This window comes from Cavia porcellus, unplaced genomic scaffold (genome assembly GCF_034190915.1).
Source record: "Cavia porcellus strain 051 isolate PalLab524CR breed Dunkin Hartley unplaced genomic scaffold, mCavPor4.1 scaffold_8, whole genome shotgun sequence".
NCBI lineage: Eukaryota > Metazoa > Chordata > Mammalia > Rodentia > Caviidae > Cavia > Cavia porcellus.
Genome location: NW_026947491.1, coordinates 40,726,367 through 40,744,150, shown reverse-complemented (window position 1 = coordinate 40,744,150; position 17,784 = coordinate 40,726,367). Strand labels below are relative to the sequence as shown.

The window sequence follows — 17,784 nt, the reverse complement described above, 5'->3', positions numbered from 1 at the left end:
AAGCTGGATTATGGACTGAAACCTCCAAAATTGTGAGCTAAATAAACCTTCCCTTCCTTAATTTTGTACATCAGATATTTTGTCTCAGCAACAAAAGTAAGACAGAGACTGTCTCAAAAAAAAAAAAAAAAAAAAAAAAACCAAAGGGAAAAAATAAAATGATTATATTCCTTTTCCAGGGCTACCATAACAAATTACCATACTTGGCGGCTCGAAACAACAGAAATTTGTTCTCTCACAGTTCTGAAGGCCAGAAATTTAGAGCTGAGTTATTACCAGGGTCAATTTGTCCTGGAAGCTCTGAGGGAAAATTTGTTCTCCATATTTTTCTTAGCTTCTTATGGTTATTGGCAATCCTAGTGGGTCCCTGGCTTGTGCACTCATTATTCCAGACCCTGTCACTGTTTTCACATGGCTTCCACTCCATGTGTCTTTTCCTTTTCAGTCTGTTATGAGAACACCCATCATTGGAATTAGGACAATCCTACTCCAGGCTGATGTCATTTGGACATATCTGTCTTACCTATTATTTCATGCATTAAGTCCCTTATTCCAAATGAGGTCATTTGTGTGTGTTTTGTCTTTTTTTTTTTTTTTTTTTTTTTTGTCTTTTTCCTTTTTATCAGTACTGGGGATTGAACTCACGACTGTCTGCTTGCAAGGCAGGCACTTATGCCGCTGAGCTAAACCTCCAGTCCCATGTTTTGTTTTTTTTAAAACAGAGTTTCACAATGCAGTTCAGGCTGGCCTTGAGTTCACCTTGTAGCCCAGGCTGGTCATCAATTTGCAATGATCCTCCTGCCTCCGCCTCCCGAGTGCAGGGATTAGAGACATGAGTCACCACACCTGGCTATGAGGTCACATTCTGAGATTCTCAGCATATATATTTTCTTGGGAAAGGGGGTCACTATTTAACTCTCTACAATGAATGAAATTAAAAACAGATTTCATGCAAAATCCTGCAAGCAAATGACTTTTTCCCCCTGGTACTGGGGAAAAACCTAGTGCCTTGTACATGCTAGGCACACATTCTATCATTGAGTTTATACTCCTAGTCCATTCATACAAATGTTTATAGCAGCCTTATTCATAACTGCCAAAAACAGAAGCAATCACTATGTTTTTTGATAGGTAAATGGATAAAATGGGATATTATTTAATAATAAAAGGAATAAATCATCAAGCCACAAAAAAGAATGTGCCTTAAATGCATATTACCAAATGAAAGAAGCCAGTTTTAAAAAGCAATCTATTTTATAATTCCAATTATGTGACATTCTGCAAGATAATGGAGACAGTAAACAATAGTTTCCTCAGGTTCATGGGCAATGAAAAATTAAGAACAGATTTTTTAAAAAGTAGTTTTTTAATTTGGCAAAGAACTTTATTTTGGGGGCTGGGGATTTAGCTCAGTGGCAGAAGCACCTGCCTTGGAAGCAGGCAGTTGTGAGTTCGATCCCTGGTACCAGTAAAAAGGAAAAAGACAAAAAAAAAAAACAAAAAAAGAACTTTATTTTTTTGTTTCAAGTTTATTCCCAACTTCTTGGCTACAAAGAATAAATTTTATATAAGCAAAAACTGATGAACCAGTTGTGCTAGCACACACCTATAATACCAGTCCTTGGAAAGCTAAAGCAAGAGGATCATTAGGAGCCCACTGCCAGCCTGGGTTCCACAGTGAGTTCAAGGCCAGCTTGGACTGCATAGCAAGATTGTCTAAAAAAAACAAAACAAAACAACAACAATTTGCCAGGCATAGTAGTGCATGTCTGAAATCCCAGCACTCAGTCTGAGGCAGGAGGATCACTGTGAGTGCGAGGCCAGCCTGGGCTACATAAATGAGTTTAAGGTCAACCTGTACTACATAATGAGACTCTGACTCAAAAAAAAAAAAAAAAAGAAAAAAGAAAATAACTGAAAACAGCTTCAGGCTAGTGTCCAAGGAGCTTTGGTTTAAAATTATTAGAGGTCTGGATTTTCTTAAACCAATAAATGAAAAGAATTTTAAAAATCAGTCATAGTAGAAAAGAGCAGCTCTCAGTAACTTCTTCCAAATTTTATCTTCAAATGTTTACTCAGTTCAGTTTGCCTTATTCTTAGAAGCTGTTATGGCTTGTATCTAGCTGTCCCCCTCAAAGCTGCATGTGCTGATAGGTAGGGGCTTTTCAGAAGTAGCTGGATCTAGGGCAATAGTAGCAAACCTACAGCATACATTACTGAAAGCTCTAAAAGGTTCACCATCACGCACGCAGAGTGTGTGGATATGGATTAAGGGTATGTGGTAACTAAATTAGTCCATTGATTAGTTCTCAGTGTGAATAATAGGAAGGCCCACCCTGGGTGAGGGTGACACCAACCAATAAGCTTGTAGCCTAAATGGAATAAAAGGGAAAAGGAGGCTCACTGTTTGCTGCCTCTTGCCTGCCCTATTATGGATGTTTCTCCCCTGCCATCTTCCTCTGCCATGCCGTGCAGTCAACTGACAATTGGCTGAAGACCCTAAACACTGTGAGCTAAATAAACCTCTCCTCCTTTAACTTGTGGGTGTTGGATACTTTGTCCCAGCACCAAGAAGTCACTAACACGAAAGCCTTATCAAATTCTCCACAAGATCTGAAACTTCATCATAATCTTCCTCTCCAGCAGCAAGTGGTGCTTTCTCATTCACAGATTGGGCAGAGCTTTAGCCAGTTTCCTTAAACTCGTCAGACTGTCTGCACCAAGATGGTTAGCATTTCTATCAACTGTTTCAGTTCAGCATGGTCTGTAATGGCGTCTTGGTTAATTTTCTCTCATTGCTGAAACAAAATACCCCATACCAAAATGAAGGAAGGAAAGGTTTATTTAGCTTACTGTTTGTGGAGGTTTCAGTCCACAATCAGCTGGCTCCAAGGCAGGGTGGCATGGCACTGGGGTAACACTTCCAGGCAGCAGCCAGAGCAAAAGAAAGACAACAAATCTGAAATAGACATACATTTATAGATCCCATGAAGTACAACTAAAAGCTCTGAACATTACGCATAAAACAAATATGAAAAGACTCAAAGATGGACAGAGGTAAGAGGCTAGGCATGAGCTTAAGAAACAACACAGAACCAAGTTCCCTGGGTTTTCTTTCTGTGTCAGGCAGAAAACCCTTAGGGCTGAAGAAGCTGATAATGCAGATGATAAAGGATACAAGAATGAAATGAAACACAGCAAAAGCTTCCTCTTCCTACCAAGGAACCAGAAAAGGAGCAGCTTGGCAAGTCAGCAAGCTTTTCAATAATAATTAGAGTACCAGCAAGAAAAGAACATGGCCCTACGTTTAACCACCTAACTGGAAAGTCCAGACTTAAATGCTTATTACTGCATGAAAGAAGTCACATGTTACTAGTGAAAGGCACTGGCTAGAAAGCCTAGTGCTTCACCTTTGCCTTCTGTTAACAAGGGACTCCAAACAATAGTCTCTTCCTCAAATGATGCTGAGACAACTAGTTATCTCTATGCAAAGGAATGAAATTGGATATATGAAGAGCTATACACTATGACCAAGTAAAATTTATCTCAGGAATATAAGGCTGGCCAAACAATTAGAAATTCACTAAAAATCCACCACATCAGTGGCCCAAAGAAAAATAACATGTTCATATCACTAGATGCAGAAAAAGTATCTGACTGAATCTAAAAATCATTTATGATAAATCTTTTCATTAACCAGGATAGAGAGGAATTTGTTCAATTTGATAAAGAACATCTATCTACAGCTAATATCATAGGTAGAGGTAAGAAACTGGAAAATTCCCTGCTACAAACAGGAACAGGCAAGGATATCCTCTCTCACCATTCATTCCCTTAAAATATTAGAAGCCCTGGCTGATACAGTAAGACAACAAAAGGAAATAAAAGAAACACAAATTGAGAAGAAAAAATAAAACATTGGCAGATGACATGATGAGTATGTGAGCACAATAACAATGATTATTTGTTACTGGGCATACAAAATAGTACAGTCACATTAAAAACAATATGTCAGTGGTTTTTTGTTTTGTTTTGTTTGTTTTTTAATCAGTACCAGGGATCAAATTCATGGCTGCACGCTTCCAAGGCAGGCGCTTATGCTGCTGAGCTAAATCCCGAGCCCTATGTCAGTTTCTTCCAAAACACATTCTTACCTTATCCAGGAATCATGTTTCTTGGTATTTACCTGAAGGAGTTAAAATTTATGTCCACATAGATATGTGAATATAGATGTTTATCGAAACTTTATTCATAATTTCAAGAACTTGGAAACAACCAAAATATCCTTCCAAGATGCAGATGAACTGAAAAACTGGTACATACAGACAACAGAATGTTATTTTGGACTAAAAAGAATTGAGCTAGCAAATCATGAAAAGAAATGGAGGGAGCTGAGGCAGAAGGATTGCTGTAAATTTGAGGTCAGTCTAGGCTATGAAGTGAGTTCCAAGCCAGCCTGAATTGCATAGTGAAAAGAAAGAAAGAAAAAAACAAAGAAAGAAAGAAAACTTAAATTATTACTAAGCAAAAGAAGCCAATCTGAAGGCCAGGAGTGATGGCACACTCCTGTAATCCCAGCACTCTGGAGGCTGAGGCAGGAGGATTGCAAACCCTTGGCCAACCCTATCAAAAAAGGAGAGAAAAGACTCAAATCCATACAATTAGGAATGAAATGAGTAAAATCACAACAGACCCTGTAGAAATCCAGAAAATCATACATACCTACTTTGAAAACTTGCATTCTAACAAAATGGAAAATACAGAAGAAATGGACAGATATATATCAATCCTAGACATATATCAATTACCAAAACTGAATCAAGAACATACAAAAATCCTAAATAACCCAGTATCAATAAAAGAAATCAAAGATGTAATTTAAAACCTATCACAAAGAAAAGCCCAGGCTGTGATGGATTCATTGCTGAATTCTACATGAAATTTAGAGAAGACCTAACAGCACTAATTCTCAAACTATTTAATGAAATTGAAAGGGAAGTAATATTTACAAATTCAATCCTGGAAGCAAGCATTACCCTGATACCAAAGCCAGAGAAGGACCCAACTAAAAAGGAGAATTACAGGCCCATCTTCCTAATGAACATTGATGCAAAAATCCTAAATAACATAGTGGCATACAGACTGTAACAAGTCGTCAAGAAAATTGTACACCATGATCAAGTGGAATTCATCCCAGGGGTGCAGGGATACTTGGTTCGGCATATGTAGATCTGTAAATGTAATACACCATATTAACCAGAGCCAAGGACAAAAATCATACAACCATCTCAACAATGCAGAAAAAGCTTTTGACAAAATCCATCACCCATTTATGATAAAAACCCCACAGAAAACTGGAATAGATGGTCTTTATCTCAATCTGATAAAAGCCATCTAAAGGAAACCCACAGGCAACATCATACTAAATGGACAAAAACTGTCAAGTTTCACTCTAAATTCAGGTGCAAGAAGACAGGGATGTCCACTGACTCCACTGTTATTCAACATAGTCCTCAAAACTTTAGCTGGAGCAATTAGATAAGAGAAAGAAAGGGCCAGGGATTTAGCTCAGTGGAGAGAGAGAGAGAGAGAGAGAGAGAGAGAGAGAGAGAGAGAGAGAGAGAGAGAGAGAGAGAGAGAAACAAATAAAAGGAATAAAGATAGGAAAGAAAAAAGATAAACTATCATTATTTGCAGATCACATGCTAGTCTACTTAGAAGACTTAAAAACTCTACCAAGGGGGCTGGGGATTTAGCTCAGCAGCATAAGTGCCTGCCTTGCAAGCAGGCAGTCGTGAGTTCGATCCCTGGTACCGATAAAAAGGAAAAAGACCAAAAAAAAAAAAAAAAAGAGAGAGACAGAGAGACTTGGTCAGCAAAAATTAAAACAAAAAAGTAGATTGGGTCAACAGTGTCACAATATCAGACCAGTAAGCTGGAATCTGTATGTTGTCTTTGCACTAGACCTTCATGAGTTTAAGTCAGCTCTAGGCATCAAACCTTCATTTGCAAGGCAAAAAGCAAGGAAGAATGAGACAAAATGTGTCTTTGCACTGAGCTACATTGCCCGATACTTTTATCTTTCTTTCTTTTTTTTTTTGGTACTGGCGATCAAACTCACCTCGAGCTTATCAAGCAGACACTTACACTGCTGAGCTAAACCCCCAGCTTATCTTTCATTTTGAGACAGGGTCTCACTAAGTTGCTCAGTTGCCCAGGTTGGGCTCCAATTTGCCATTCTCCTATCTCAGTCTCCCAGAGTCCTGGAATTACAAGTGTGTGCCAGCACATCCGGCTACCTTAATTTATCTTGAGATTGACCATGTGAACACTTTGTCTGTTTGTTTGGTTTTTTTGTGACCCAAGGCCTCCACGTGTAGCCCAAGCCAGCCTCAAACTTGTGGTAATCTTCCTATCTCAGTCTTCCAAGTGCCAGAATTACATGCATGTGCTACTATATCTGGAAACACTCTTGCAATTGCAATTCTAAGTTCAGCTTGGTGGAACACAACTGTACACAACTGTAGCTTAAGTTACTTGGGAGACTAAGGAGGATCAAGTCAGAAAGCTAACAGAGCAACTAAGATTGACTTTTTAATGTCGTGCTTACATAAAAAGTGAAACTTGAAATAAGTACATAAATATATAAACAAGGTATTTTGTGATTCCACAATAACTATGAAATAACAGAGTGACTGACAGAAAGGGTGAAAGAGTTTTGGCCCAGGCAGGACCCTGTAGCTGGTGAAGCCTTAGAGGCAAAACCAAGGAGCTCCTATCTTCCCCACCCCTAGGAATTTACCTCTGGTGCCAAAAGAATACCAATGGGCTACTTGTGCATCCCTAATGCCCCTCAGGTACCACCCCCATTCTAGGCTATTTATATGCCTCCACTCCATGTGTTCCACGGAGAGATCTCCAACCCAGGGGGGAGATGCTGTGCCCCAGGGGATCGGGGGTGTCTCTCCCCACATTCTCAAAATAAAGGTCATTTATATTTCATATTTATCTTTTCAGCCGCCACCAGTCCCCCACAGTTCTATCAAAGGGGAAGGTATGCTTTGTTCCTTTCTTTTTTAAAAATGTATTTTCTTTTTAATGTTGGGAGCTGTTGAAGCTGGAAACTGCCCACAAGTACAAGGCTGGAGAATGATCATTCCAAGAACAAAGAGCACCTGGGGCAAACCACTGAAGAAGCTGCTTCAGCCCAGAGAACTCCTGGCTCCAAAACAATCTGAACAGTGGGTTGCTAGGGCAAGAGGGTGTCACGTGACATTATTAAATAAACGCCCCTGCAGTGAGGAGCCAGTACCTTTCCTCCCAACCGGAGGATAAGGATTCCACCTGACTCCAGTTTCGTCTCATCTTATTTTCCTCATCCTTTGCAGTCCTTTACCCCAAGAACTTCAGGAGCCGCTTGGGTCATGGCATATGATGCCTGAAAAGGGAAGGGTAAGAGCTTGAGGATGAGAGAACACTTCTCATGTGTGTGCAACTTAAAGGAAGAAGTACATTGGTATAGTTCAATAGTCATCACTGGAGTATTGATATTGGCTGAAAGGGTTTTGGCCCAGACAGGACTCTGTAGCCAGGAAAACCTCAACCGTAACCAGGAAGCTCCTATCTCCCCTGCCCCTAGGAATTTACCTGTGATGCCGTCTTCCCCACCCCTGGGAATTTGCCTATGGTGCCAAACCTAAGACCAATGGGCTACCCGTGCATCCCTGATGCCCCCTTAGGTTCCACCCCAAACCGAGGCTACTTATATACCCCCCATGCCACGTGTCAGGGGGAGAGATCGCTGGACTCCAGCAGTGGGGGGTGCCGGTCATCTCTTTCCATGTTCTCAGAATAAAGGCCTCTTTTTGTTTTATAGTTCTCATCTTTTGGAAATATTTTTCATCTTTTGGAAATAATCCTATCAGGCTTCATCAGGTGTAAAGAGTGGGGCATTGAAACTCTCTTATTCTTTAGGGCCAGTTATAAACTGGCCTGAGAGAAACCCCCCTTCCCCAGGGGAAAAAAAAAAAAGAAAGAAAGAAAAGATGAATCAGAAATGTATACGGAAGTTTTTGTTGTATGCTTGATTCCAGTATTTACTTTTCTCTTTTTTTTTGCCTTTTTTTTTTTTTTGTCTTTTTCATTTTTATCGGTACTGGGGATCAAACTCATGACTGCCTGCTTGCAAGGCAGGTGCTTATGCCGCTGAGCTAACTCCCCAGCCCCTATGTATTTTATTATTGACTTGAGAGTCTCTCATTGTTTTAAAATTAATGGGTTAAATGTTATAATTAGATTTTTCATAAGTCATCAAAAATTATATTAAGATAATTAAACAAAAATCCCTTGTGGTTGGGACTGTTGGAGAGGATTCCAACTGATGCATAAGAAAGCAGCTGCCTGGTAACATTTTTAATCCATTATTGTTCATTGATTGGAGGCCCCAATGATCTCTATAGCCTTATGGGAGATACCCCAACTAAAGTTATATAAAATATTATTGTAATATGTTCACATTGGTAATCATCAAGAGAAGTAATACAATAAGATTTTGATTTTAAAAATGCCCATACAAAGGTTTTCATATAGTTATGATAAATGATTGTTAACTGCATGATGTATTCATACATTCATCCTTTGAGATATACAGGCTTCAAAAAATGTAAAACAGTGAATTTTTTTTTAACAGTGATTATTTATGGTGACAAAATTTTGGTTCAGATTCAGACCTCTGCCTTCAACAAATGCTTAAGAAATCTACATCCCACTAAACATCAACAAGTTAGATAAAAGCTTTTATGTATTAAATAAGGAGGATTAATCAAAAAGGAGGTATCTTATGTTTAAAAATGCAAATTCAAATGTATTTTTAAAATGCCATCATGGGCCTAAGGTTTAGCTCAGCGGTGAAAGTGCCTGCTTGCAAACTCAAAGTCGTGAGTTAAATCCCCAGCACCAAAAAGAAAAAAAAAAAGTCATCAAAGTCATCACGATTGTCTTGTTATAACATCAGGTATTATTTTGATTTCTTGATTTCTAATTTTCTGTGTAAAATATGTAACTGTTTTTCTTTCTTTCTTTCTTTCTTTCTTTCTTTCTTTCTTTCTTTCTTTCTTTCTTTCTTTCTTTTTGTGGTACCGGGGCTCAAACTGACAACCTTGACCTTTCCAGGCAGACACTTATGCCACTGAGCTAATCCTCAGCCCAAAATATGTAACTGTTTGTTAACATCCTATAGTTTTTCAAAATTTTAAAGCATCCATGGTTGTTAAAAAATAATAGTTCGGGGCCAGGTGTTTAGCTCAGTGGCGTTAAGTGCCTGCTTGGCAATTGTAATCCCCAGCACCAAAAAAAAAAAAAAAAAAAAAAAAAAAACAATAATAATAATAATAGTTCTATTTTATGTTCTAAGATGTTTGACATTTAAGTAAGATGATCATGTTATGTTTACTGCCTCTACTACATTGTACTGTCATCAGTCTTTTCTTCTGGATGTTCAACTGAGATATAGAGACCAACAATTAGAAAGACAGATGGGCTAAGAGGATAGCCAATATTTTGGTGCTAGTCCTCCAAGGTCAATGAGGACCCAGGACATAAGAGATCCTCTGCTGTGTCATCCTATACTCAGTGAGTCCCTGGTCTTCTGATCAAGAAGACTGTGAGACCACTGAGGAAAGTGATCATCAGTTGTGGTGTGCCTAAGGAGATTCATCAGGGAAAAAAAAATCTCCCTAGCTTTCACAGAAAGCAACTTGATCAAGCAATGCCATGACTCATCCCCACAGCTGTCACTGACAAAAGAACTCAGAGGTGCTATAGCTGGTTCCAAGGTATTCCAGAGGAGACTTAACTGATAACAAAAATTGTTTTTAAAATGGGTCTCACCTTAACCTCATCTTGAACATCCTATAGAAAATGTACAACTTCTAGAGGTATATAAAACAATGCTGAAGTAATATGTTGGCTATAAAAGAAGCTCAAATCACTAATACCTTCTGACAGTTGTTGGCTACACTAGTAAATGTCTACTGTTAAGGATTAACAGATTATAAAATGTTTAAATTGGGGCTGGGGATTTAGCTCATGGCATAAATGCCTGCCTGGCAAGCCCTAGGCAATGAGTTCAATCCTCGGTACCAAAAATAAATAAATAAAAATAAAATAAAATGTTTAAATTGTGAGAATTCTCCTAATAGCTCTTCCAGTTTCAACAGATTACCCATCCTGTACAACAACAAAACAAAAGAAAGAGATATGTTGGGAGCCCTTGAAGCTGGAAATTGACCACATATGCAAGGCTGGAGCATGATCATTTCAATAACAAAGAGCACCTGGGGCAAACCACGTGAAGAAGCTGCTTCAGCCCAGAGAAGCCCGGGCCCCAAAACAATCTGAACAGTGGGTTGCTAGGACAACAGGGTGTCATGTGACATTAAGTTGCTAACAGGTTTAAATAAAAGCCCCTGTAGTGAGGAGCCAGTACCTTTCCTTACATCAGGGGAGGATAAGGACTCCACCTGACCCCAGCTTTGTCTCTTCTTAGTTTTCTCATCCTTTCGAGGTTCTTCACCCCAAGAGCCTCAGGAGCTGCTTGGGTTGTGGCATTTTAGTACCTGGGATTGAACTCAAGACCTCATGCTTGCCAGACAAGTGCCTGTGCCACTGAGCTATATCCCTGGCAGAGGAAGGTATAGTTTGAAGCTATAACTAACAAGTAAGCATGATGGTACATACGTATAATCCCCCAGCACTCTTTCAGCTCAGCTTGGGCAGTTTAGCAAGACATTGTAACAAAAACTAGCCAGGTTGGCCAGGCCTGGTGGTGCGTGCCTGTAATCCCAGTATTAGGCAGTATGAGGCAAGCAGATCATCATGAGTTTGAGGCCAGCCTGGGCTACACAGCAAGATTTTGTCTTAGAAAACTTGGGGGAAAAAACTAACAAAATTCACTAATTATATTAAGTGTATGACAAAAAGATGACTTCAAGTCAATATAGTAAGTCCCTAACTTATGAATGAGTTCCAAATTACACTCTTTTGTGGGGTAGTTGATTGATTGTGTCAGTTTAAGTTTAGTTAAAAGAAGCTTAACTAAATCCTCAATTTCATGCCCTAGGGTTGAGAGATCCACCCTAGGGTGGTTTGTTGCCTAGATATTATAAGAGAAATGAAGAATGACACATCTCCTTGTTTCTTTGGCGGAGCTCTAGGCCTTTGCCTTCACCATGGATGTCATCTCTTGTTTCCAGAACAGACCCATCAGCCTCCTGATAGAGACTCATAGGGGACTCTGCAGTGAGCTCCAGACCTCTGCCTAAACCTTTAATCTCCAGTGTGCAGCAGCCAGACCCTCTACATTCTTCTCATCTGACTCTGTGGGTGGCCACTGTAAACCATCCTTAGAAATTTTTATCTATTTATATATCATGTGTTACACTTGTCTCTCTAGTAAACACCAATTGATAATAGTTCATAAGTCCAACTAAGTGACTTTTACATACCTTCAACACAAATATACAATGTAAAGCATAAAAAACAACAAATACAAGCCAGGCATAATAGTACATGCCTGTAATCACAGGACTTGGGAGGCTGAGGCAGGTGGATTGTTGCAAGTTCAAAACCAGTCTTGGCTACAAAGTGAGCTCAAGGTCAGCCTGAACTGCACAGCAAAACCGCATCTGAAAGATAAAACAAAACATACGAATACTGTAAATACACTATTTTTACCTTTATGGTTACTTTAAAATGGTAGAACAATATAGTACAAAAATGGCATAAAGGAAATTAAATGGAGTGAACTGACAAGAAGAGAGTTACTAACTGAAGGAGGGAGGGGAAGTAAAAATTGAAGGATCATCAGTAATAGGAAATGGAGGGCAGGCCTGGCATGGTGGCAAGGGCTGTAACCCCAGCATTCAGGAGGCTGCTCATGAGAGTCACTGCATGTTCAAGGCCAGCCTGGATTACATAGCGAGATTCTGTCTCAAAAAAAACCACATATGTTTAAAAATAGATTTAAAGGGGCTGGGGATTTAGCTCAGCGGCATAAGCACCTGCCTTGCAAGCAGGCAGTCGTGAGTTCGATCCCTGGTACTGATAAAAACGAAAAAGACAAAAAAAAAAAAAAAAAAAAAAAAAAGATTTAATTCTGTTTACCCTCCTGCAAAGACAATCTACTGATGTCTGAGTAGTAAATCATTTTTTCTCATCATATTATAGATGACTCTGTAGCAATGAAGGGCTGGAGATTTAGCTTAGTGGCTCAAGCACCTGTCCAGAAAGTACAAGGTTATGAATTCGATCCCCAGTACCACAAAAAAAAAAAAAAAAAAAAAAAAAATAGTAGCACTGAATTGCATTGTGAAGGCTGCTACAATCTTTGTGTATCATTCTGCATTGGAGACCTATGTCTCAAAAACCAACAGTGACCTTCTAAGTAAAGAAAATCTTCTTGCCATTTTCTGTGCTATGAATCTTTTTGGTTCTTCAGTTACATTTTCCTTCTTTTTGCCAGGCTTCTAATTCTATCAGGTCCTCATTATTAAGCTCATCAACAGTAAAAATCTACTGGGGTAAATAAGCACCTTCATCAATTTCTCTAAGTGTTGCTGGAAATTCTTGGGCAGCTATGGTATTTTCACTCACAACCTCTCCACTCATTCGCTGGAGTTGGCTCCAGCTTTGACTCTGTTAAGCCACCCATGCCTATTGGTAAAAGATGTATTCTGCTCACCCTGGATTTTTCGTCCTCCAACAGGCTTTTATCATTTTCTTGAATAAGCATTAAACTGAGTAGGACTTGACACTGATGCTGATTCTGCATCCACACAATGAGAAGTTTCTCTATCTCCTCCATCACTCTACCACAATTTATGGATTATTGTCAACTTCATTGACATAGCAGACTTCACACGTCATTGATCTTGTCCTTGTTCTTGGTTTTTTTTTTTTCTTGGTACAAGGAATTGAACTCAGGACCTCACATTTGCCAAGTAGGTGCTATGCCACTGAGCTTTATCCCCAGCCCTTGTCTTTATTCTTTAGAATGGGCTAATAGTTGAGTGATTCACATTATAAGAGCACGTGACATCTACCATCTTTTCACCTCAGTCCAGTTCTTCAACTATTTTCACTTTTGCTTTCATGATTATTGTTTTGCACTTCATAGTAGTACCATCCACATCACCACTGCTCTTCCTCTTGCTTCCAAACATCCTGAGGTCTGATTAAGCACTGTACCTAAGCACACAAAGGCACAACTGAGACAACATCCAGCAGACACATGAGCTACTTCTGTGTGATTTGTTCACATCTGCAAATGTTTGTAAGGTGAGGTTCATTAGTATCAGTGAAAATCTACAACTCAAATGTTTGTAAGTCGGGGACTTACTATACTGATTCTCATTTTCTTTTTTTTTTGTCTTTTTCCTTTTTATCAGTACCAGGGATCGAACTCATGACTGTCTGCTTGCAAGGCAAGCGCGCTTATGCCGCTGAGCTAAATCCCCAGCCCGTGTAAATTTCAAAGAAAGTTAATTGAAGCCATATGTGCTGCTATGGACCTGTAATCCCAACACTATAGGATAGAGGAACATGAGTTTGAAGCCAACCTGGGCTACATAGTCTCAAAATAAATTTTTAAAAGTGAATTAAGAATCTACAGTCAAAAAAAAAAAAAAAAAGGAATCTACAGTCATACATTATTCACCAAGTTAGGATCTAGTCCTAAGTGTCATCAAAATCAAATTTCTGCCAGGCATGGTGGCATACACCTATAATCACAGGATTTGGGAGGCTGAGGCAGGAGGATTACTGAGAATTCTGCCTGGGCTCTGTAGCAGGTTCAGGGATAACCTGAACTACATAGCAAAACCTCCTTTGTTTTGTTTGGCTTTGCTTTCTTTTTTTGAGACAGTATCTTGCTATGTAGCCCAGGCTGGTTTTGAACTCACTATGGAGCCCATACTGGCCTTAAACTCATAACAATCCTTCTGAGTCAGCCTCCCAAATGCTGGGATTACAGGTGTTTACACCTGTAATCTTAAAAACAAAAACAAAAACAAAACTGCAAATTTATATTTCTTTACCATTTATCTCTGGAAAATGCAGAATACAAAATGGCATATATAAATTTATAACACCATAACACTAGGATAAATAAGAATAAAGGCTAAACAGGATACAGTAACTCACTCCAGAAGGCTGAAGCAGGTAAATTACAAGTTCCAGCCTAGTTCTAGATAACTTGGTGACCTAGCAATACCTTGTCTAAAAACAAAAAATGAATTATTAGGAATATAGCTCAGTGGGAAGGCCTTGGGTTCAATCCCCAGTACCAAAAACACAAATTTAAAATTAAAAAAGTAAAATGTCATGATTATAACCCTTCACTCAAAAAAAAACCAGGGAGGGGAGAAAAAAAAAAAAAAAAAAACAGGGCTGGGGATTTAGCTCAGCAGCATAAGCTCCTGCCCTGCAAGCTTGAGGTCATGAGTTCAATCCCTGGCACCAAAAAAATAAATAAATAATTTATAGTTAGTGATTGGTAAGTTTTTTTTAGTCCTTTATTGTGATTTTTTTGGGGGGACGGGTTGGTTTTTGTGGTTCTGGGGATTGAATTTAGCACCTTTGCACTGAGTCACATCCCCAACCATTTATTCAGAATCTGTTGCCCTCCGCCACATGCACTTTGTTTTAAAGTCAGCCAAATATGGCCTGAAACTTCCACAAACTGAGCTAAATAAACCTTTCCTTCCTTAATTCTGGTTCTCAGGGTTATTTTGCCTCAGCAATGAGAAAAAGTAACCAACACAGCTAAACACACAGTAACAAACACACCTAAAGTGCTGAGAATTGTTGTATTTGTCTTTGTAGAACTGGTCAAATGAAAAAAAAAAAAAAAAGAACTGGTCAAATGAATACATTTTGTGAACTTTCACATGCAAACTCCAAATGAAACTATCAAAAACCATTATTGACAGCACAGAACAGATGCAAACAATAGTAGCAAATGACTCTGATGTTAGGTAGCAAAGATGGTAGTTGCTCAAATTACAACACAGGGTTTCCTACTTCAGCAAAGTAAATAACAAAATACAGGTGATGGGCTCCGTTCATATGAGACTCCTCCGCCAGGCAGTGTCCTGCCTAACACAGTGCCAACCATAACAACAGGAGATCTCTCCTGTACTAACTTCCATGTTCATCTTCTGATCCCAAAACAACAAACTTTCTGCCTTGCTTTCAGCATGCCAAAGGTCCTCCAATCCCTTCCCAACACTGTCCACTCATAATTGCCATCCATCCTGATCCTAAAAAAAAGTGACTTCCTGGCTTTGTCTCTTTTGAGGGTTCTCACAATCTCCAGCAGCCTTCTCATGCCAGCAATAAAGGCTTTTTATCTGTATCTATGTCTCTCAACTGTGCCCAAAAACCAAATACAGGCCCTGAAAAAAAATCTAACAGAAGAAAAGCCTATGTAATCAATGAAAACGTAACATCACTATAAATGTGTTTTATGTTACAGATGTAGATACCTATTTAGTGTTTTATGTTTATGCATATATAACATAAACAAATAGAACTATGTAAGTTTTAGTAGGAGCTAAAAAATGTCAGCCTGTCAGATTATAAAGAAAAATAATCAGAGTTTGATATCTTTCTGGCATAAAGATATCAAACTAAATTATTTAAAGATCCTTTCGTTGTATTATTCTGTGAAACCTGAAATATCCTCAGGGACCTACAAAAATAAAAACATAAAATTCACACAAGCACACAACCTCAAATACTTGCTTATTCATAAGTAAATACAATGGTAACAACTAGCAAAGCTAATGGTTTCAGGAAAGTATCTGAGGAGGCCATAGAAACAAATCCCTGCAGTGAAAGCTCTGATATTCTGCAGAGCCAAGAGGGAGGTGTCTGCTTTCAAATGGCCTTTCCGCCAGAGCAGACAGCAAAAGGGAATTCAGCAAGATGGTCCCCTAACATTCATTCTTCCAGTTAGAAGGAGCTAATTGTTTTCAGTCTCCTTTTAAAAATACTTATTCGGAAAAACAATAAGTGAGAACAATATTCAAATATGTTCCACATCCTCTAACCCAGTTTGGAAAACATAATTTAGATTTTGAGTCAAAATTCTTTGAAAGGACTGGAAAAGGATTTACTTATTAGATATAATTTCCTTCTTTATATACCAGATTCAGATGACTAAAGATTACACGTATCCATGTACTTATCTGATTAGAAAATGTGTGTGTGTGTGTGTGTATATATATATATATATATATATATATGTATTTTTTGTTTGTTTGGGTTTTGGTTTTGCTACAGGGTCAAAAGAACTGGTCAAATGAATACAACATTTTGTGAACTTTCACATGCAAACTCCAAATGAAACTATCAAAAACCATTATTGACAGCACAGAACAGATGCAAACAATAGTAGGAAATGACTCTGATGTTAGGTAGCAAAGATGGTAGTTGCTCAAATTACAACACAGGGTTTCCTACTTCAGCAAAGTAAGTAACAAAATACAGGTGATTGAACTCACAACCACGCACTTGTAAGGCACACGCTTATGCCACTGAGCTAAATCCCCAGACCAATGTACACATATATTAACAGTATAAATTTGTTGTGTGAAACAGCATGTGAAAGCTTTGTCAAATGTAAACAAAACAGTAACTAAATCAGCCATGATTTTTACTGTCACGTTTCCCTTTTCTTATACCATCACCAGGTGGACATTTTGAATAGTTTAGCAACAGAAATAGGTTTCTGTGAACAAGTGTTCTTTTGTTTTGATTTCAGTTTTTGTTCTTGCGGGTTTTTTTGTTTTGTTTGTTTGTTTGTTTTGAAGACAAGGTCTTGCTATGCAGTTCAGGCTGGCCTTCAACTCACTATGTAGGCCAGCCTAGCCTCAAACTCACAACAATCCTTCTCTCAGAACAGTTTAAAAGCTACACTTCAGTCCTACCGCCTTATAAATTTTGATCTGAGGGTTAGCACTGTATTTTACGGTCCTGGAGCTGATGGGGACAGGGGGCTGGTCTATTCACTATAAACTAGGCCTCTTCATTAACCAACTATCTCCTGGCAAAATGCCTAACAGTCTTATTTTAGAAAACTGTAACACACAACCACAAAATCTACTTCCTAATAGTCTTCAGTGTGAAACAATTTATTTCCACCATCCTCGAGTTTCTTCACTTCAGCTACCACCGGATGTTTTTAAGTAAATCTCCTTTTTGAAAAGGCTCCGCCAGACTGCTCCATAAATTGGCGGCCAAGTCTCAACGCGAGGCTGCCTTGCCCCGAGCCGCCGCCCCAGCCTCACACCGAGGGCCGCTAGTCCAAGGACTCGAGCATCATCAGCTTTCCAGCCTAAGGTGCCTTTAGTTTTAAGATAAACCTACTCGGATTTTTGAAGCTCACATCCTCCACGTTATCAAGTAGATGCAAAATACCTTTTCAAAGGAAGCAAGAAAAGAAACAGAACAAACTCATTAAGGAACTATAGCAACAGGAAAATAATCAGCAGAGCTCCTCGGCCCAGCAGTTTTTGCATTTTAGGGTGCTTCAACTTCAAAACTGGGTGCACCTCTCGAGCCTTAGGGTTCGGCAACATTAAAGCAGGCTCGTTCCCCACGTCCAGGTCGGTTTCGCCAGGGCCACACCCGCGCCCGCGCCCGCAGCCGCGCCGCAGTCTGCAGCACTGGCGCGCGGCCCGCAGGCACAGCGCCCCTGACTCCCGCCCGTCAGGTCCCGCGCAG

The 17,784-nt window shown here is 39.2% G+C and overlaps 1 long non-coding RNA gene across 1 annotated transcript; it reads right to left on the bottom strand.

Moving 5' to 3' along the window:
- Nucleotides 1-6,581: 6,581 nt before the first annotated feature.
- On the bottom strand, nucleotides 6,582-17,733 carry LOC134477298 (uncharacterized). Its single transcript, XR_010049267.1, has 2 exons — nucleotides 17,428-17,733; nucleotides 6,582-11,684 (listed from the first exon to the last, which is right to left on the bottom strand). It is a non-coding gene; the product is annotated as an uncharacterized LOC134477298 (long non-coding RNA).
- Nucleotides 17,734-17,784: the final 51 nt, after the last annotated feature.